Consider the following 14,475-nt stretch of genomic DNA (forward strand, 5'->3'; position numbering starts at 1 on the left):
ATAATAATAATAATAATAGTAATAATAATGAGACTAAAGAATCTTAAACAATTACATCCTTATGTTGACTAAAAATAAAGTATAAACTAGTACATCCTTATGTTGACTAATTATAAACTAGTACCACATTTTGTTGACTAAAAATTATAAAACAAAATAAAATCATTAATTAGAACATCCTTATGTTAACTAACACTCTAATACTTGCACTATATAAACACTCCTAGACTCCAAGTTTCTCATTCACAAATCACACCAAAATCCTCTCTCAAAAACAATCTCTCCCTCTCCCTCTCTTGTGGTATTCGGATCTTCAAGCTTGTTCTTCGTGTTCTTCAAGAATCTTCAAGGAGTTCTTAAAGATTTTTAAGGCTTTGATCTTCCATCTTCATCGTGTTCATCTTTTCTTTGTTAATTATCTTGAATCTTCAAAGGTATAGCATAAACCCTAAACTATTTACATAAACTTTAATCTTTGTTAATTCATATTCATATTATAAACTTGTTATTCATAAGTATATACATAAACACTCCTAGATTTATATATACATATATACATGTAAAAAAAAATATTTTTATGTATATATACGAATTATATATACATATACATATTAAAACCTTAAACCCTAATACTACTTATACTAGTACTTAACATGTATACACTATTACTATTACTAGCACCTATAACCTACTACTTATATTGTAGCACAAAAACATTTTGGGATATGTATTAGAGATGTATAGATCTTCGAACTTTCTTGACGAATGGTTTCTACGAGATTCTAGGCAGAGGGTTTGGATTTCCGATTTAAAGGGTCCTATGGCTCAAGCCCCTAGATCTAAATTAGCCATTCGAAGGGAAATGGGTGATTGGAAGCTTATCTAATACGGCAAGTATCCTAAAATGAAAAACACTCATAAAAGTAGAAACTCTCTAGTCATAGAAACTTAGTAAAATAAGAAACTTTCTAAAAATGGAAACTTTATAAAAATAGTAACTAACTAGGAATAGAAACTTAGTAAAACAAACTATACTTAAACACATACTTAAACTTAAACATGGGCAAAACACTTAACTACTCTTAAATGTCAATAGGTTGACTTTCCTGCTCACTCGTTCAACTCTTTATTACGAGGAATAACTCTCTCTCTACTTACTAAGGTGACTTTCATAGCCCCACTCTTATTGCTATAGCACTTTTTATACTTACTGGGGTGAGACACATGCTGCTTTTATACTTTAAACAACTTAGACACAAGTACGAACCTAAACTGTACTATGACTAGCTTATGCTACTAAGACCCCACAGTGATATTTTTTAATTGTTTTCAGGATAAGGCATTCTTAATTATTGGGGGTAGGCCTATCGGGAGTAACGTCCCCGATACATTTGACCGCGATGTCTTTGTATTACTTAATAATGATTTAAACATGGTGATAAGGTACTGTCAACTTATCGTCGGGGCAACAAAACAAACGTTTAGTCTAAAATATCACGAATCAGCACTACTTTTGGATCTGCGAGATCGACTTTTTGATCCTGCGGGAGATCAACTTTACAACTAAATCTTGAGATCTAAAAACAACGATAACTACTTTTGTTAAACCTATGAACTTCACTCAACCTTTTTGGTTGACACTTTAGCATGTTTTGTCTCAGGTGCTGTTTGATTCAAGCTTTCTTATCTACTACTTATGTGATGCTACTTGGACTTAGGATCAAGAGATATCGCATTTATTACTTCTGCATATGAACAATTACTTTATCGTTATTTCCATTATTGTAACGACATTTCATTTTCCGCTGCGTACTCAATAAAGTTAAATTTTCTCATTTAGTATTGTTCTCGTATTATAATATGTTGGTTTATTTGATATTAGTAACGTTTCTTCCAGACCCTATTGGGAGGACGTTACAGATTGGTATCAGAGCATAACCAGGCTGTTATAGAGAACCAGAATTGCATTTTTATGTGTGCCTTACTTGCTAGCTAGGGTGCCTTAGCAATCTAGGAAACTATAACCTTTCCTGCCTTAGACTTAAAGCATTTAGAATTGCCTTATAATCTTAACAATCATGCTTTACCAAACTTGACTTAAAGATTCTAATCAAAGTCTCTTTCCTAATGTAGGACTACAACTTTCCTTGACCATAGTGCCTTTAATTGTTGCCTTTAACTGTTAAATGCTACACTATACTTTAGAAACTTTACTTATCTTAGAATGTCGAGCTAATCTAAGAACTCTGCTCACTTTCCTGAGTACTATCCAATTACACCACCGCATCTAAATGCGACACAATGATTTCAGAAATTCTTGACATTCATAAGTCATCTATCATGGTTATGTGTATTACATATGTATTACATGAAATATTATCCATGATTTTGAAATTCTTATAATTTTTACTACTCATACTCAAACGTATATAACTCTCTGTTATATCACGTACCTATATGCCTTATGCCTTTATGCATCGGTTTGCGAATTGAAAAATGTCATTGGGTTATCACAGTATACGAATTGAAAATCTTTAATCAAAAGATTATTAGATTACATACTTATCACTTTATGATCTCGACACGTCATACTGCCATTATTAAAGTAAAGACACATCATATATTATTATATCTTATCGTATCTATCCTAATAGATTTTGTCTAACACTTTTCCTAAATTCCCTCCATAAATTACGGAAATCTTTTTGCTATATACACGTATTCGAGGAGACGAATATATCATCCAGTATTCAAAACTAATCTCATATCAAAAACCCTAATTCCAAACACATAATATGGATTCCTCGAACTCTTCGAGCTCCAATGGCAGCGTAACCGGAATGAACCAACCAATCAGCCATCATCTATTTTGGATGAATTGGGGATGGGTTCGTAGTAAACATAATCAATGGAGACAAGAAGAAGGTGATCCCTTCCACCAACCAAATTCACCTCTTGGTGAAGAACCTGAAGCACTTACTGACGAACCCGTTCGGAACACTATTTTCACCCTCATTTCCAGGATATCCAGTCACGAATATATAATATCTAAAATTTTAGATCTTATTCATCCACTTGTCCGAACCGCCAATCATCCCGGAATAACAGAAGAAGTCAACGAGCTTCGCGCTCGAGTAGTGGCTCTGGAGAATATGGTGCGAAACCTACGAACACCAGCAGCAGCACCAGCAGCATAACCAGTACCACCAGTACCATCGGCATCACCACCAACATCACCAGCTTCACCACCGAAAACATCCGCATTCCACGCCTCAACATCACACTCAGTACCTCAAACATCAACATCATACGCCCCATAGATACCAAGGAATATTAGTAATAATGAGTTAAGATGTATTGACTCATTCTTCCTGAAGAATTACATATGTATACTTTATATATATGGATTGGAACAATAATAAATCTTTTCATACTAAGCTATTACGTGTGAATCTTAACTAGTATGTACTACTTGATTAATTCATATCATTAATATGCTATGATGTACATCCTTCGTTAATGACTTAACAATCGTTAAACACTGCTTCAACACAATAAACTCCATTTCATAATAAACCAAGTGTATTACTCAAATACATGATTGATTGTATACTTTCATTTTTGATGTACTCGAAACTTTCTAGAAAACATCATTCGTGCCTTATGAATTTCACAAGAATTCCACGAGCACCAACATCATATACTGAGGTATATCAATAACAATGAACGATGAAGTATTGATTCATAACTTCATTAGCGAAATATTTCGCGACAATTATGAAATCTCTAAGGTTTTGGAGATTATTTATTCTCGTTTCAACCGCAAATCAAATGAGTTTAATATTATATTAACTCATTAAATCTATATTATATATGAAGAATACATATATGAACGTATATCTTCTCTTTTGTACAAACTGTTAATTGTGAAAATATTTTAATGGGTAGGTAATACCCGAGAAATATTTATATCTCACATTAATATGTTACATTGTACATTCTTCAAATTCTGATTCAATAATCAGTAACTATACTACTTACATCCACATATGTATCCGCGCACCAAAGAACAACCATTTTCATTCAAATCAAATTACATATTCTGAATTTGACATATCAGAATTCAAGTAAAGCTATAGCAGATGTTACCTTCCTAAAGATCACTACATTCATGAATTATATTCATTCGTATTCTATGATGAATTATCACATCAAACCACCAAAATTATCATTCATTACTTTTGAAATCAACAACGCCTATTCGTCAACCATTAGATCCATTGACGATTACAATCAGCGTTTAATCATCTAAAAATAAAATTTCTTGAAACCATCTCGGGTTGTCAATCAATGATTCAGATTCGTTAACCTTGAGAATGCTGACGAAGCAGCAAATGCTATAGATGTTCTTAAGGGCTAACAGTTTGATAATAAAGAATGGTACGTTGGAAAAGCCCAAAAGAAAATTTGGAACTGAAAAACGGATTGAGCTAACCGTGGAGGAGACCAAGAACAAACACAAGGGCCAAACCCTATATTCAAAGAATCCAGGAAATTCTAAATCCGGTGAAATCTTTAGAGAATATCTTGCTCCAAAGTCATGTTAAAAGCTTGCGGAAAAATTTTCTTCATCAACTTTCGAACTTAGAAATTCCAAAATATCATCATAAATATCCTCTATATTTCGGAAGATATCTTCATAACAATTCATGTCCGCAATTAAGTATCTCTTTGCGATATCTTTATAAAGGAAACTGTTTTAGTTTCTATATTCTGTAAAATTCCAGTTTAAATTATAAATACTTTGAAGAAGTGATTGGGAATTGAAGCATGAGTTAATATAATATAATGACGTCAGGCCAACGTGATTATATTACAGTAAGTCATGCTCAGTTTTTAATAGAAGATGATGATTCATAGATTTTATAATCATCATTTGCCATGTTACACGACTCTTACATTCTATTTAACCTCTAAACATATCAAGAAAATATTTTTCTTGATGATTCGGTCTTTTTCGGATATTCTGGTAATATGACAAATCAAATCGTTCTATTACCTTTCCTTTCTACTTTATATATTATGATCATTCAAAACTTCATACCTATGAATTATGGACCATTACTCGCTTGACTTGAAGTCGGGAAGAAGAAACAAAAACATAAAGCTCCGACATATAAGGGAAAATATAAAGCCCGATAACGACTCCGAAATTACAAACCGTGTATATCAATGCGTATAGCAATATAAAGACACAGGATAATTAAAAACACTATAACCCCAAGAGCATAGAAGAAGTAAACAGATTCCTCTGGCGGTAAAAGAAAAAGAAGAATGACTGCATAAATGGTCAATATAATAACCAGGATCAGAACTGGATTTAGCATTTTCTTAATCTTTTGGAAGTTTGAATTGAGAAAGAAAGTATAGAAGTGGTGAAGATAATGAAACGGAAGAAGCTAATTTATAGCAAAATTCCAAACACATCAATCGAGGCAAATCACCGCATTTAATCAAACAAATCTCAAAATTTCGTAAATACCAGAGAATCAAATCTTATAGATTACGAAGATTTCCTTTAATTCCTTGAATTCCGGAAATCAATCGTGACTACGTCAAAAGTTAAGGCGAACATTTAATTTTCTCATTTCACTCTTTTATGATAGCTTCCTATAAACGAATCGTTTTATCCATATTATTCAATAGTGATAAAACTTTATTTTTCAACTTATATTCATCATTAAAATATTCTTGTTGTAAACAATGAAGATCTCTATCAAATTTCATGACTGTGATTTTCACGAACTCCTCTCTGTTTGTCTGCCCTAATATTGTGGCATAAAATGCTCAAGGTTTTAAATGAGCTCAATACCATTCATAACACATTTCATGTATCCAATTTACTTAAATGACTTGTATAACATCATCATTTTGAATGATATTCGCATTAATGATAAAATGCACTTCGTTGAAGAACCTATAGAAATCATGGAAGGAGAGGTCAAACAAACTCGTAAAAGCAACATACCTATCATTAAAGTCTGTTGGAATTCGCGTAGAGGCTCCGAATATACCTGGGAACGCAAAGACAATATGAAACGGAAATATCCCCATCTCTTCTCAACTGCTGATGCATCCGAGAAGTCTACCTAAAACTTCGGGACGAAGTTTTTATTAACGGGGAGGTACTATAACAACCCTCACTTTTTGACTTCTGAAATTACTGAAATGACCCTAGGGTTTACTGTCTGACTATACGTATTAATTATTTAAGGGTTGTTATATACACAATCAATTTAACGTTGACCAAATAATAAACTTTTATTCGACACTCACTGCTAATTAAAATTTATGCATTTCAATAATATTATTTATAACTATTAATCTATAAGTAATAAATAAAAAGTGACATTTATATAAATAATAAAACAATTGGGAACTAAATAAAAATAAATACAAGTCATGAGTTAGTAAAAAGAAAATAACATGTAGTAAATGTAAAAATAATAATAAACATAATAATAATAATAATAATAGTAATAATAATGAGACTAAAGAATCTTAAACAATTACATCCTTATGTTGACTAAAAATAAAGTATAAACAAGTACATCCTTATGTTGACTAATTATAAACTAGTACCACCTTTTGTTGACTAAAAATTATAAAACAAAATAAAATCATTAATTAGAACATCCTTATGTTGACTAACACTCTAATACTTGCACTATATAAACACTCCTAGACTCCTAGTTTCTCATTCACAAATCACACCAAAATCCTCTCTCAAAAACAATCTCTCCCTCTCCCTCTCTTGTGGTATTCGGATCTTCAAGCTTGTTCTTCGTGTTCTTCAAGAATCTTCAAGGAGTTCTTCAAGATTTTTAAGGCTTTGATCTTCCATCTTCATCGTGTTCATCTTTTCTTTGTTAGTTATCTTGAATCTTCAAAGGTATAACATAAACCCTAAACTATTTACATAAACTTTAATCTTTGTTAATTCATATTCATATTATAAACTTGTTATTCATAAGTATATACATAAACACTCCTAGATTTATATATACATATATACATGTAAAAAAAAAATTTATGTATATATACGAATTATATATACATATACATATTAAAACCTTAAACCCTAATACTACTTATACTAGTACTTAACATGTATACACTATTACTATTACTAGCACCTATAACCTACTACTTATATTGTAGCACAAAAACATTTTGAGATATGTATTAGAGATGTATAGATCTTCGAACTTTCTTGATGAATGGTTTCTACGAGATTCTAGGCAGAGGGTTTGGATTTCCGATTTAAAGGGTCCTATGGCTCAAGCCCCTAGATCTAAATTAGCCATTCGAAGGGAAAGGGGTGATTGGAAGCTTATCTAATACGGCAAGTATCCTAAAATGAAAAACACTCATAAAAGTAGAAACTCTCTAGTCATAGAAACTTAGTAAAATAAGAAACTTTCTAAAAATGGAAACTTTATAAAAATAGTAACTAACTAGGAATAGAAACTTAGTAAAACAAACTATACTTAAACACATACTTAAACTTAAACATGGGCAAAACACTTAACTACTCTTAAATGTCAATAGGTTGACTTTCCTGCTCACTCATTCAACTCTTTATTCCGAGGAATAACTCTCTCTCTACTTACTAAGGTGACTTTCATAGCCCCACTCTTATTGCTATAGCACTTTTTATACTTACTGGGGTGAGACACATGCTGCTTTTATACTTTAAACAACTTAGAGACAAGTACGAACCTAAACTGTACTATGACTAGCTTATGCTACTAAGACCCCACAGTGATATTTTTTAATTGCTTTCAGGATAAGGCATTCTTAATTATTGGGGGTAGGCCTATCGGGAGTAACGTCCCCGATACATTTGACCGCGATGTCTTTGTATTACTTAATAATGATTTAAACATGGTGATATGGTACTGTCAACTTATCATCGGGGTAACAAAACAAACGTTTAGTCTAAAATATCACGAATCAGTACTACTTTTGGATCTGCGAGATCTACTTTTTGATCCTGCGGGAGATCAACTTTACAACTAAATCTTGTGATCTAAAAACAACGATAACTACTTTTGTTAAACCTATGAACTTCACTCAACCTTTTTGGTTGACACTTTAGCATGTTTTGTCTCAGGTGCTGTTTGATTCAAGCTTTCTTATCTACTACTTATGTGATGCTACTTGGACTTAGGATCAAGAGATATCTCATTTATTACTTCTGCATATGAACAATTACTTTATCATTATTTCCATTATTGTAACGACATTTCATTTTCCGCTGCGTACTCAATAAAGTTAAATTTTCTCATTTAGTATTGTTCTCGTATTATAATATGTTGGTTTATTTGATATTAGTAACGTTTCTACCAGACCCTATTGGGAGGACGTTACAGATTAATTATTATTTAATATCAAATATTATATATTTAAATACATATTTCACTTATAGGGTTGATTATAATATGTTGGTTCAACAACGCCTATTCGTCAACCATTAGATCCATTGACGATTACAATCAGCGTTTAATAATCTAAAAATAAAATTTCTTGAAACCATCTCGGGTTGTCAATCAATGATTCAGATTCGTTAACCTTGAGAATGCTGATGAAGCAGCAAATGCTATTGATGTTCATAAGGGCTAACAGTTTGATAATAAAGAATGGTACGTTGGAAAAGCCCAAAAGAAAATTTGGAACTGAAAAACGGATTGAGCTAACCATGGAGGAGACCAAGGACAAATACAAGGGTCAAACCCTATATTCAAAGAATCCAGGAAATTCTGAATCCGGTGAAATCTTTAGAGAATATCTTGCACCAAAGTCATGTTAAAAGCTTGCGGAAAATTTTTCTTCATCAACTTTCGAACTTAGAAATTCCAAAATATCATCATAAATATCCTCTATATTTCAGAAGATATCTTCATAACGATTCATGTCCGCAATTAAGTATCTCTTTGCGATGTCTTTATAAAGGAAATTGTTTTAGTTTCTATATTCTGTAAAATTCGAGTTTAAATTATAAATGCTTTGAAGAAGTGATTGGGAATTGAAGCATGAGTTAATATAATATAATGACGTCAGGCCAACGTGATTATATTATAGTAAGTCATGCTCAGTTTTTAATGGAAGATGATGATTCATAGATTTTATAATCATCATTTGCCATGTTACACGACTCTTACATTCTATTTAACCTCTAAACATATCAAGAAAATATTTTTCTTGATGATTCGGTCTTTTTCGGATATTCTGGTAATATAACAAATCAAATCGTGCTATTACCTTTCCTTTCTACTTTATATATTATGATCATTCAAAACTTCATACCTATGAATTATGGACCATTACTCGCTTGACTTGAAGTCGGGAAGAAGAAACAAAAACATAAAGCTCCGACATATAAGGGAAAATATAAAGCCCGATAACGACTCCGAAATTACAAACCGTGTATATCAATGCGTATAGCAATACAAAGACACGGGATAATTAAAAACACTATAACCCCAAGAGCATAGAAGAAGTAAACAGATTCCTCTGGCGATAAAAGAAAAAGAAGAATGACTACATACATGGTCAATATAATAACCAGGATCAGAACTGGATTTAGCATTTTCTTAATCTTTTGGAAGTTTGAATTGAGAAAGAAAGTATAGAAGTGGTGAATATAATGAAACGGAAGAAGCTAATTTATAGCAAAATTCCAAACACATCAATCGAGGCAAATCACCGCATTTAATCAAACAAATCTCAATATTTCGTAAATACCGGAGAATCAAATCTTATAGATTACGAAGATTTCCTTTAATTCCTTGAATTCCGGAAATCAATCGTGACTACGTCAAAAGTTAAGGCGAACATTTAATTTTCTCATTTCACTCTTTTATGATAGCTTCGTTTATACTCTTCCTATAAACGAATCGTTTTATCCATATTATTCAATTGTGATAAAACTTTATTTTTCAACTTATATTCATCATTAAAATATTCTTGTTGTAAACAATGAAGATCTCTATCAAATTTCATGACTGTGATTTTCACGAACTCCTCTCTGTTTGTCTGCCCTAATATTGTGTCATAAAATGCTCAAGGTTTTAAATGAGCTCAATACCATTCATAACACATTTCATGTATCCAATTTACTGAAATGACTTGTATAACATCATCATTTTGAATGATCTTCGCATTAATGATAAAATGCACTTCGTTGAAGAACCTATAGAAATCATGGAAGGAGAGGTCAAACAAACGCGTAAAAGCAACATACCTATCATTAAAGTCTGTTGGAATTCGCGTAGAGGCCCCGAATATACCTGGGAACGCAAAGATCATATGAAACGGAAATATCCCCATCTCTTCTCAACTGCTGATGCATCCGAGAAGTCTACCTAAAACTTCGGGACGAAGTTTTTATTAACGGGGAGGTACTATAACAACCCTCACTTTTTGACTTCTGAAATTACTGAAATGACCCTAGGGTTTACTGTCTGACTATACGTATTAATTATTTAAGGGTTGTTATATACACAATCAATTTAACGTTGACCAAATAATAAACTTTTATTCGACACTCACTGCTAATTAAAATTTATGCATTTCAATAATATTATTTATAACTATTAATCTATAAGTAATAAATAAAAAGTGACATTTATATAAATAATAAAACAATTGGGAACTAAATAAAAATAAATACAAGTCATGAATTAGTAAAAAGAAAATAATACTTATCATGTAGTAAATGTAAAAATAATAATAAACATAATAATAATAATAATAATAATAATAGTAATAATAATGAGACTAAAGAATCTTAAACAATTACATCCTTATGTTGACTAAAAATAAAGTATAAACTAGTACATCCTTATGTTGACTAATTATAAACTAGTACCACCTTTTGTTGACTAAAAATTATAAAACAAAATAAAATCATTAATTAGAACATCCTTATGTTGACTAACACTCTAATACTTGCACTATATAAACACTCATAGACTCCTAGTTTCTCATTCACAAATCACACCAAAATCCTCTCTCAAAAATAATCTCTCCCTCTCCCTCTCTTGTGGTATTCGGATCTTCAAGCTTGTTCTTCGTGTTCTTCAAGAATCTTCAAGGAGTTCTTCAAGATTTTTAAGGCTTTGATCTTCCATCTTCATCGTGTTCATCTTTTCTTTGTTAATTATCTTGAATCTTCAAAGGTATAACATAAACCCTAAACTATTTACATAAACTTTAATCTTTGTTAATTCATATTCATATTATAAACTTGTTATTCACAAGTATATACATAAACACTCCTAGATTTATATATACATATATACATGTAAAAAAAAATATTTTTATGTATATATACGAATTATATATACATATACATATTAAAACCTTAAACCCTAATACTACTTATACTAGTACTTAACATGTATACACTATTACTATTACTAGCACCTATAACCTACTACTTATATTGTAGCACAAAAATATTTTGGGATATGTATTAGAGATGTATAGATCTTCGAACTTTCTTGACGAATGGTTTCTACGAGATTCTAGGCAGAGGGTTTGGATTTCTGATTTAAAGGGTCCTATGGCTCAAGCCCCTAGATCTAAATTAGCCATTCGAAGGGAAAGGGGTGATTGGAAGCTTATCTAATACGGAAAGTATCCTAAAATGAAAAACACTCATAAAAGTAGAAACTCTCTAGTCATAGAAACTTAGTAAAATAAGAAACTTTCTAAAAATGGAAACTTTATAAAAATAGTAACTTACTAGGAATAGAAACTTAGTAAAACAAACTATACTTAAACACATACTTAAACTTAAACATGGGCAAAACACTTAACTACTCTTAAATGTCAATAGGTTGACTTTCCTGCTCACTCGTTCAACTCTTTATTCCGAGGAATAACTCTCTCTCTACTTACTAAGGTGACTTTCATAGCCCCACTCTTATTGCTATAGCACTTTTTATACTTACTGGGGTGAGACACATGCTGCTTTTATACTTTAAACAACTTAGACACAAGTACGAACCTAAACTGTACTATGACTAGCTTATGCTACTAAGACCCCACAGTGATATTTTTTAATTGCTTTCAGGATAAGGTATTCTTAATTATTGGGGGTAGGCCTATCGGGAGTAACGTCCCCGATACATTTGACCGCAATGTCTTTGTATTACTTAATAATGATTTAAACATGGTGATAAGGTACTGTCAACTTATCATCGCGGCAACAAAACAAACGTTTAGTCTAAAATATCACGAATCAGTACTACTTTTGGATCTGCGAGATCTACTTTTTGATCCTGCGGGAGATCAACTTTACAACTAAATCTTGTGGTCTAAAAACAACGATAACTACTTTTGTTAAACCTATGAACTTCACTCAACCTTTTTGGTTGACACTTTAGCATGTTTTGTCTCAGGTGCTGTTTGATTCAAGCTTTCTTATCTACTACTTATGTGATGCTACTTGGACTTAGGATCAAGAGATATCGCATTTATTACTTCTACATATGAACAATTACTTTATCGTTATTTCCATTATTGTAACGACATTTCATTTTCCGCTGCGTACTCAATAAAGTTAAATTTTCTCATTTAGTATTGTTCTCGTATTATAATATGCTGGTTTATTTGATATTAGTAACGTTTCTTCCAGACCATATTGGGAGGACGTTACATATTGGTATCTTTCTTCTTTAGACAATTTTGGCTAATATGCCCCTTTTCACCACAAGTATAGCATGTTGGAGGAGCTCTAGCCGGAACAATGGCTCTATTCTGAGGTAGGGTTCTACAAGTCTTTGCAGCATGGCCTATCTTCTTACATATTGTACACACAGCAGTGCACTTTCTCGGATGATGCCTTTCACATTTAGAACAAAACGAACTAGTACCCTGATAACCGGGTCTCGTACCATTCGCCGGTTTCTTATTAACATTTTGAGCTGAACCCTGAGATGGTTCAAATTTCCTCTTATTGTCACCGTTTTTAACTTCGACTTGTTTATTAACCGAAACTCTCCTACGTTTAGCCATCATTAAACTCTGTACCATGTGGATCACAGCATCCACAGTAACCTTCTCGGCAGAAATCACATTCCCTTGAACATCCTCGGGTAGACCCTCGATATACCGCTCTATCCTGTGGGCTTCAGTTGGGAACATTTCGGGACATAAGGTAGAAAGCTCCAAAAAACGATTGGTATAGCTTTCGATATCGGTTCCTTTAACTCTGAGTTCCCAGTACTCAGCCTCGAGCTTTTGGACTTGACTTCTTGGGCAAAACTTAGTGATCATCATGCCTTTGAGTTCATCCCATGGGGTAGTATTAGCATTATCTATTCCCACAGATTTGGCATTAGCAGTCCACCATGTCATAGCATTGCCAGTGAGTGAACTTGTGAAAAACTTCACTCGATCATTATCTCCGCAGTTACAGATACGGAAGATTGATTCTAGCATTTCAAACCATCGGACCAGTTCTACGGCTTCTTCTTTTCCACTAAAATTGGGTGGGTTACAGTTCTTAAAATCTTTATAGGAGCAAGTTTTAGAAGGAACATTATGATTGTTGTTGTTATTGTTATTGCCTTGGGCGGCCGCTAGCAGCAATTGAAATTGCTCAGTAGAAAGAGTGACATTTGGTATAAGATTGTTGTTGTTGTTGTTGTTGTTGTTGTTACCACGAGTTGAGTGAGCCATTGATTGTCAATACATAAATACATTATTAGTTGAAGAATCAAGATGTTATAAGTTTACAATCATGATTTATAACGTTTGCACAACACACATAGGTGAATAAGACAATATGCTTAAATAAACACTTAACATTATTGGAAACGAGGCATTATATAAGCCTTTATTACACGAGTTTGGAATGGAAAAAGTTTAGGCATAAGCCTTTACATAGATGGGTAAATGGAAAATAGGAAAACAAAAGGTAGGTTTTAGTTCTTCTTTTTCTCATTCTCAGCTTCCTTCATAAATTTCTCTATCTTTTCATTTTTCTCCTTTTGTTTCTCGTGGAGGTATTCAAAATTATCGTAGAGGTTAGTGATGCGGCTGTTGACAAAGTTGTTGTTGAAATCCTTGATAGCCAGTTGATGATTGATTCGGTTTTTCTCTATTTTCATCTTAGACTCAACTAGTTCTTGGATGAAGCACATAAGACTAGGTATTCTATTCATCCCGGTTCTAGTAAAATGTATCAGGATATGAAAGAGTTCTACTGGTGGCCCAACATGAAAGGCGACATTGCTACTTATGTGAGTAAGTGTCTTACTTGTTCGAAAGTCAAAGCCGAGCACCAAAAGCCTTCTGGTCTTCTAACTCAACCCGATATTCCACAGTGGAAGTGGGATGGTATAGCTATGGACTTTATCACAAAATTGCCTAAGACTGCAAATGGAAATGATACGATTTGGG

This window comes from Rutidosis leptorrhynchoides, chromosome 2 (assembly GCF_046630445.1).
Source record: "Rutidosis leptorrhynchoides isolate AG116_Rl617_1_P2 chromosome 2, CSIRO_AGI_Rlap_v1, whole genome shotgun sequence".
Classification (NCBI taxonomy): domain Eukaryota; kingdom Viridiplantae; phylum Streptophyta; class Magnoliopsida; order Asterales; family Asteraceae; genus Rutidosis; species Rutidosis leptorrhynchoides.